The sequence below is a fragment of the Coregonus lavaretus genome (genome assembly GCF_964263955.1).
Source record: "Coregonus lavaretus genome assembly, chromosome: 20".
NCBI lineage: Eukaryota > Metazoa > Chordata > Actinopteri > Salmoniformes > Salmonidae > Coregonus > Coregonus lavaretus.
This window is the reverse complement of record NC_140007.1, coordinates 31,101,946-31,110,467: the sequence shown is the minus strand read 5'-3', so window position 1 is coordinate 31,110,467 and position 8,522 is coordinate 31,101,946. Positions and strand designations below refer to the sequence as shown.

The window sequence follows — 8,522 nt, the reverse complement described above, 5'->3', positions numbered from 1 at the left end:
TCTTCTCCTCAATTCCTATGTTGTCTTTACTGTTGTCGTTGTTGAAAAAATATTATGTGTCACTGTACGTCGACACCCATCATGAGACCATGATCACCCACGTGCTGAAATGATATGTTGTATTGTCTTGAGACAGGGGTATAACTCGATGGGCTCTATTTCCGGCTGCCGTTAAGGCGGCGCTAGTGTCAAACGCACATCATGAGACCATGATCACCCACGTGCTGAAATGATATGTTGTATTGTCTTGAGACAGGGGTATAACTCGATGGGCTCTATTTCCAGCTGCCGTTAAGGCGGCGCTAGTGTCAAACGCACATCATGAGACCATGATCACCCACGTGCTGAAATCATATGTTGTATTGTCTTGAGACAGGGGTATAACTCGATGGGCTCTATTTCCGGCTGCCGTTAAGGCGGCGCAAGTGTCAAACGCACGTTAGTTTGCAATTTCGTCATGTCAAAACTGGCATTTTCCAGCCCTAACGCCAGGTTTGGCAATTTACCGCTCTTATATCAGCTCGCTTGCGCTCAGATGGGCGGGGTGGAAATATTTGACGTGTGTCCTTAAAAACATGATCCAAAGTGCTAATTTCAGGCAGCACTGATAGGGATATTTAAGACCAACCAAAATCTGGTTTTAGCGGTAACCCAGTTGGTTATGGCATTAATTTTAACAGCGGAAACGCAGCCTATCCAGCCGTGACGCACTCTGCCCATATGCGCATGGAACAAGAGTAGTCTAATATGCTTTTGGTGCCTGTATACTTCGTATTTAGAAACATACAAACAATAATGTGTTTTCCCATTTCGTTTTATTTTATAAAAATCCTAGCATAGCCTCGCCTCCACTCAATTAAGGTTTTTATTTTGTCTGCTCAGTGCAATCTCAAATAAAGGGTTTGGCTCCTGAGACCACTTGAAAAATCAATAGTAATCACCAAAGTTTTTTTTAAATATCATGTTTGAAAGGAGTAAAACAGTGAGCTGACATTCCATTTGTATCTATGCATTGTAAGCAGGCCCATATTATTTTAGCCATGCAGGTCCCGTTTTGGATGTGCGTAAAACCCCCTCCAGGATGTAGGCTACGTGTCCATGCCCATCATGAAACGAGAGATGAGAACCTCAGTGAATACCGGTGAACCTTGTATTTAGAAGGTATCTGTAACCTGTAAAAATGGCTTGTTTTTCGTTTCATATGTTCAAAACTAAAGCCCTCCCTTAGGCCTACTATGTATTTTTTTATCCTGGCGGTTTTATGATATCATTACATTTTACATTTATGGATTGTTGTTGTTGTTTTAAAAAAACACTGCTTGTTTTTCGTTTAATTTTATTACAACCAAACTTATTAGAATGATTCACCTTCATGGTTTTATGGTTTTATGGTGACAACGTCCGTGGTGCGCTTGCAATGCAACTTCTGGAGATGTGTGAATGCGATCTGATCGGTAAGATGGTTCTGATTATGTTCATAAAACATAGGCCTATTTGGGAGCAGTATAATGGTGAGTGGACATTCTCCCTTTCTATTTATATTGGATCTTTGTCCAGCTACTTTGAAAAGTTTAGATGTGTGTAAAACCCTCCATAGTCTGCGTTGTTTTATATGCCCACGGGGAGAAATTATGGTGCCTGTAAGTGTGACATAGCCTATTTAAAACAAGTTGTTGTTTCATTTTGTTTAGAATTTGCTCAGCCATAATGCAATTTACAGTAGGCCTAGCCCCTATATCAGTGTGAATGATATTGAAGCCATGCAATTACTTAGAACAATGAAAACTGCAAATGGGTTCAAGTTAACATATTTAACAAATATTTGTTATTTCGTTTCTGTAAGCCGTTTCTGTAAGCCATTTAACAAACTATAACGGACTAACATTGGCATTGGACTTGATTCCAAAGGCAATACATAAAAGACCGTAAATACACAACTTGAAGCCACCAGATTTTTCGCCATTGAACACATTCTGATTGGCCAGTGAGGGGCCAAGCCTCTACACACCCACAACTTGTTTATTCATCAAAACCCAGCCCTTTCGCGCATACGCCAGCAAATGCGACGATAATTGTGATAGTGAAAATAGCAAAAATATTTCTGACACACCCCTGAACCTATAGCGCTACCGCATGTGCTTAGATTTACCATTGCGTTAGGTTTGTTAAAATAGAACCCTATAGCTTAAACCTCAGTTTTAACAATTACTTAGCCAGGTAAATCAATCAAAACCAATATCCCTTTGTTGAATTAATTCTAGTGTGCAACTAGTGTTGCAGAATGTAAAAGAGAGCTAGTGATCTATATGCTTCAACAGTACAGTTGACATTCGGCATGAGAGCACACAATGTTGATAAGTACTGTAATATAATGAAGGGTTACCTAGGGGTCAGGGAAGTAGCAGCTGTTGTTACACAACACAACCTACACACATACAGCTACAGCTTCTTACAGAAAAATGCTCTGTGAACTCCGCAGTTCCTCTACAGTGATGATGTAACATCATCTGCTTCTCTAACTCTCTTCATTCTCTTCTCCACCTATTCAATGTGCTCTCTCTGTTCCCTGCTTCCTATGTCCTGTCCCTGTGTTTTCATCAGTCCGTGAGCGCAGAGTCAGCTCCCCCTCCCTCCCACAGCAGCACCCCGAGAAGCAGAGTGTGGCTGCAGTAGACCTGGCCCGCCGGGAGGCCCGCATCCACAGATCCAAGGTGAAGATGCAGGGGAGGTCTTCGAAAGGGGAGGTAAAGGAAGAAGAAAGGAAGGAGATCAGGGAGAGGGAGAAGCAGGGGCAGTGAGACACAGCCTTGATTCAGACCCTGATCCTGAGAGACAGGAGGAGGGCAGTGAGACAGGAGGGGGGCAGTGAGACAGGAGGATGGCAGTAAGACAGGAGGAGTGCAGTGAGACAGGAGGAGTGCAGTGAGACAGGAGGAGGGCAGTGAGACAGGAGGAGTGCAGTGAGACAGGAGGAGGGCAGTGAGACAGGAGGAGTGCAGTGAGACAGGAGGAGGGCAGTGAGACAGGAGGAGGGCAGTGAGACAGGAGGAGGGCAGTGAGACAGGAGGAGGGCAGTGAGACAGGAGGAGGGCAGTGAGACAGGAGGAGTGCAGTGAGACAGGAGGAGGGCAGTGAGACAGGAGGAGGGCAGTGAGACAGGAGGAGTGCAGTGAGACAGGAGGGGGCATTGAGACAGGAGGAGTGCAGTGAGACAGGAGGAGGGCAGTGAGACAGGAGGAGGGCAGTGAGACAGGAGGAGTGCAGTGAGACAGGAGGGGGCAGTGAGACAGGAGGAGTGCAGTGAGACAGGAGGAGGGCAGTGAGACAGGAGGAGGGCAGTGAGACAGGAGGAGTGCAGTGAGACAGGAGGGGACAGTGAGACAGGAGGGGTGCAGTGAGACAGGAGGGGGGCAGTGAGACAGGAGGAGGGCAGTGAGACAGGAGGAGGGCAGTGAGACAGGTGGAGGGCAGTGAGACGGGAGGGCAGTGAGACGGGAGGGCAGTGAGACAGGAGGGGGGCAGTGAGACGGGAGGGGGGCAGTGAGACGGGAGGAGGGCAGTGAGGGGGGGGGGGGGGCAGTGAGACAGGAGGGGGGCAGTGAGACAGGAGGAGGGCAGTGAGACAGGAGGGGGCAGTGAGACAGGAGGAGGGCAGTGAGAGAGGAAGAGGGCAGTGAGACAGGAGGGGGGCAGTGAGACAGGAGGAGGGCAGTGAGACAGGAGGGGGGCAGTGAGAGGAGGAGGGCAGTGAGACATGAGGTGGGCAGTGAGACAGGAGGAGGGCAGTGAGACAGGAGGAGGGCAGTGAGACAGGAGGAGTGCAGTGAGACAGGAGGGGACAGTGAGACAGGAGGGGGGCAGTGAGACAGGAGGAGGGCAGTGAGACAGGAGGAGGGCAGTGAGACAGGAGGAGGGCAGTGAGACAGGAGGAGTGCAGTGAGACAGGAGGAGGGCAGTGAGAGAGGAAGAGGGCAGTGAGACAGGAGGAGGGCAGTGAGATAGGAGGAGGGCAGTGAGAGAGGAAGAGGGCAGTGAGACAGGAGGAGTGCAGTGAGACAGGAGGGGACAGTGAGACAGGAGGGGGGCAGTGAGACAGGAGGAGGGCAGTGAGACATGAGGAGGGCAGTGAGACAGGAGGGGGCAGTGAGACAGGAGGAGTGCAGTGAGACAGGAGGAAGCAGAGGAGGTGAAGGAAATGGGGGAGAAGGAGGATGTGGAGGAAGAAGAGGTGAAAGAGAGGGAGGAGGATGAAGATGAGGAAGATGCTAACCTCCCCATTCCTAGACTGTGAGGAAGAGGATGTGGAAGAGAAGGCGAGGAACAGGCGAGAATGGGAAATGGAAAGAGAGAGGGAGTTGGAGGATTAGAGGTTGAGGGAGAGAAAGTGGGAGAGGGAGGATAAGAGGTTGAGGGAGAGAAAGTGGGAGAGGGAGGATAAGAGGTTGAGGGAGAGAAAGTGGGAGAGGGAGGATAAGAGGTTGAGGGAGATAAAGTGGGAGAGGGAGGATAAGAGGTTGAGGGAGATAAAGTGGGAGAGGGAGGATAAGATGTTGAGGGAGATAAAGTGGGAGAGGGAGGATAAGAGGTTGAGGGAGATAAAGTGGGAGAGGGAGAATAAGAGGTTGAGGGAGATAAAGTGGGAGAGGGCAGATAAGAGGTTGAGGGAGATAAAGTGGGAGAGGGAGGATAAGAGGTTGAGGAAGAAAAAGTGGGAGAGGGCGGATAAGAGGTTGAGGGAGATAAAGTGGGAGAGTATAAATGATGACGAGAGTGGTGAGGATGAACAGAGTGAATGGGAGGAGAGAGAGAGGTCTCTGTCCCTGAACAACCTGCTCTCCTTGGAGTCTCACATGACCTCTCCACTACAAAGAGAACCCTTCTCCTTCCTCACTACATCCTCAGAGCTGGAGTATGCAGAGTCAGCCACTCGGACGGCAGGATTCCTGCTGCCAGTGTCTCTGGCCTCTCCCTGGCCCTCATTGAGGAGGCCGTTCTATGGCCCCTGTCTTACACCCAGCCAACAGAGGACCACTGAGGTCATACAGGAGAACAGGCTTATAGGAGAACAGAGAGAAAGAGGGAGAGGAAGGGGAAGATGGAGTCATAGAAAAATCAGTAATCTAGCGGTAACTGCCAAAATAAAGGAATCACCAACATAAAGTGTCTTAATAGGGCGTTAGGCCTTGGCATAGATCTGACAAGTGTCTGGAACTTTATTAAAGGGATGCGACACCATTCTTCCACGAGAAATTCCATCATTTGGTGTTTTGTTGATGGTGGTGGAAAACGCCGCTACAGAATCTCCCATAAGTGTTCAATTGGGTCTGGTGACCAAGACACACCCACCCTTTAAACCCCCTATGCTCCTTTGAGACCACTCTTTAAAAATCACTGAGCTCTCTTCTTCTAGCTATGGTAGACAACATAATGAGCAACTGGCCATTTTTTATACATGGCCCTAAGCATGATGGGATGTTAATTGCTTAATTAACTGTGGAACCACACCTGTGTGGAAGCACCTGCTTTCAATATACTTTGTATCCCTCATTTACTCAAGTGTTTCCTTTATTTTGGCAGTTACCTGTAGTAGCAAAGCAAAAATATACACACTGTTTGAGGAAACAATAATCATATAATTCTGAGGGCCCAGGATCAGGGACAGTAAAGTTCCAGACACTTGTCAGATCTATGCCAAGGCCTAACGCCCTATTAAGACACTTTATGTTGGTGATTCCTTTATTTTGGCAGTTACCGCTAAATTACCGATTTTTCTATGACTCCATCTTCACTGTACGGTATATCCCCTTTGGAATATACTGTACGCTTTCTTTTTCAAACTACACACAACACTACTCACACTCAGTTTGTTTTACTGTGACACTGTCACTTTTGATAATGTTGTATTATATAGTAATATTCTTTGTGCCTTTTAACAGCTGGTTTCTGGCTGATGGTAATCAACTGTTGATCATGTTTATTTGTACATATTTAAGATGTTCCAGTGGAACACAATCTCTGTCTTTACTCTGCTTGTTTTCTTTATACAGCACTTTCCTCTGCTCTCCCTCAGGAGTTGCGATAGAATTGTCCTCGTGTTTGGGGACACTGGAAGACTGTCTCAGGGGACAATGGAGACAGTATACAGTACATTCAATGATACCTCATGATACTGAGCAATAATATGCGACAGCCCCAGGCTATACTATGTCCAGTCCACCATACACTCTTAGAAAAAAAGTTGCTATCTAGAACCTAAAAGGGTTATTCGACTGTCCCCATAGGATAAACCTTTGAAGAACCCTTTTTGGTTCCCTGTAGAACCATTTCCACCGATTGTTCTACATGGAACCCAAAACGGTTCTACCTGGAACCAAAAAGGGTTATCATATGGGGACAGCTGAAGAATCCCTTTGGAACACTTTTTTTCTAAGAGTGTAGATATGGTTAGAAGGGAAGGGGTGGTATTGTATAGTAACATTCTTCTGTCCATCCGATTGGAGAATGACATAGATCCATGATGTTGTTCTATGTATTGATTTGATTGTGATGACTTTCAGAGCAACGTGACTTTGACAGCCAGTTTGTGCTATGTGTGCAATCTATATAATGTAAAAATATTTGAATGAAATAAATAACTAAATGCTATTGTATATACAATATTTAATGAAGCCCTGATTAGTATTGTTGATAATGTGGAATATAATAATACATATAACAGATATACTCAAAACATTTTAATCAATATGATATAGACTTATTATTTCATGTTAATGAAATTTGTGTTGTGATATTGGATACGTTTCAGGGTATTGTGTGCAACCTTCTATCAAAAAAAATCTTACCAAAGTAATACAGTATGCATATATATTTACATTGTCAAACGTTTATTTCCTGTAAGTAAGAACAAAGCCACTATCAATTGTAGTAAGTGTTGTGCCCTCTTAGCCTGTGAGACCCAAGCATAGATCCAAATGAGATTAAAAATATATATATATTACCTTTCAGAAATACTTGCATCATGAATTTCAAGTTTGTAAAACAATTTTCTTGGAAAGTTGCAAAAACGCAACATTGGGCTTCAATGGTATGAACATTTTGTGGTAAGAAAACTGTTAAATTCTATAAAATTCACATACAAAATGTATCAAAAGCATTGACATGTGATGGAAAATATTATGTAATGGTATATTAATCTGAAATAGATTCATATTTTGTCTGAAATACCAAATTGAACAACTTGACCAATCCAAATTTAAGTATTTTGCTATCAAAAACGTTTATTTTTGAAAAGCATTAACTGTTTTGTGGGTTTTCTATGTAGGGAGAACATCTAACTAAGTAATATTTGGTTGACCTTTCTGGCTTAACTTGGAGAGATAACCTCCTATCTTACTTCTTTGCCATAAAGTTATTGGTCGTCAATGTCAGTATACTGACATAAAAAAATATATATATTCATTTTTGTTATTTTGAAGTGTAGAGGGAACAAAGTTACTCTTAAAGTATTTGGTTGTCCATCTTTGCAGAATTTGGAAGGGAAACAATCTCTAACATGTCAGTCCTTGCATTCATAGCCACTTCTCCAGCCCCATCCCTAAGCTGTTTACCTAAAAAAGGTGGCGGGGTGTCCCTTTGTTGTTGTTTGAACTGCAGATTGCCCCTTTAAGCTCAATGTTGCCTTTTTGCAACACTTACAAAACTACCTCTAGCTCTGGCTCAGAATGTTTGTTTCTCAATTTCTTATTTAATATTTAAAGTCATGTACTTGCATGGATGACTTACAACATATTCTTGTGTAGGGGACGAGTTGACAGGTTTCTCATGTTTCAGAGGCTACTGATGCCCCAGTAATCATACTGATACACAACAAATACTACTTAGAGATACATCTGGGTCTAAGGAGATGCACTATGTAGTGTTTGACTTGATTTTTTGGTTTAGGACATGTACAGGATGCAATTTAGGAGACATTGCATATTTGCAACTGTGGGCTTCACAGGGTTAAGTGCCACTTACAGTTGCCTTTGTAACCAAACCACACTGAACCATTAAGGGTGACTCTTACTGTAAATGTGGCATTGAATTAATGGGTAGTGGGTGTGTCGTTATAGTCCTCCTGTCATGTCTACAATGATCAAAAATCGACTTATTTTTCCTGTCTATTCAGCTTCAGTAAAAACAGTCAACGACTCTCCTGACGTTGAGTTATCTGAATGAATAAAGGAAAATATATTAAATCAATCTGTCATCACTTTGCCAAACAATTGGCTGACAGTTGTGATCCAGTTATGATGGTAGAGGATCAAATATGATATTTTTGTAAAGATGTCTTTTTAAAATGATCAGGTATTGAGATATACTCGATAAACCAATATATATTAAGACCCTGATTGCTCCTGTGGGTCGCTCTGGATGAGAGCGTCTGCTGAATGACTGGAATGTAGTGTACATTTTGAGCGGCTTTACTGCAGGTGGTTGTATATAAAAAAATTCTGTAAGAAATAATAAATATGTATATATAC

The 8,522-nt window shown here is 44.0% G+C and overlaps 1 pseudogene across 1 annotated transcript in view; it reads left to right on the top strand.

Moving 5' to 3' along the window:
• The window catches only part of LOC311148114 (membrane-associated guanylate kinase, WW and PDZ domain-containing protein 3-like), a 63,694-nt pseudogene extending 58,570 nt beyond the window's left edge, over positions 1-5,124 (top strand). Inside the window, exons 17-18 of the transcript in view lie at positions 2,602-2,865; positions 4,153-5,124. The product of the transcript in view is annotated as a membrane-associated guanylate kinase, WW and PDZ domain-containing protein 3-like (transcript). The remainder of the gene's footprint in view (positions 1-2,601; positions 2,866-4,152) is intronic.
• Positions 5,125-8,522: the final 3,398 nt, after the last annotated feature.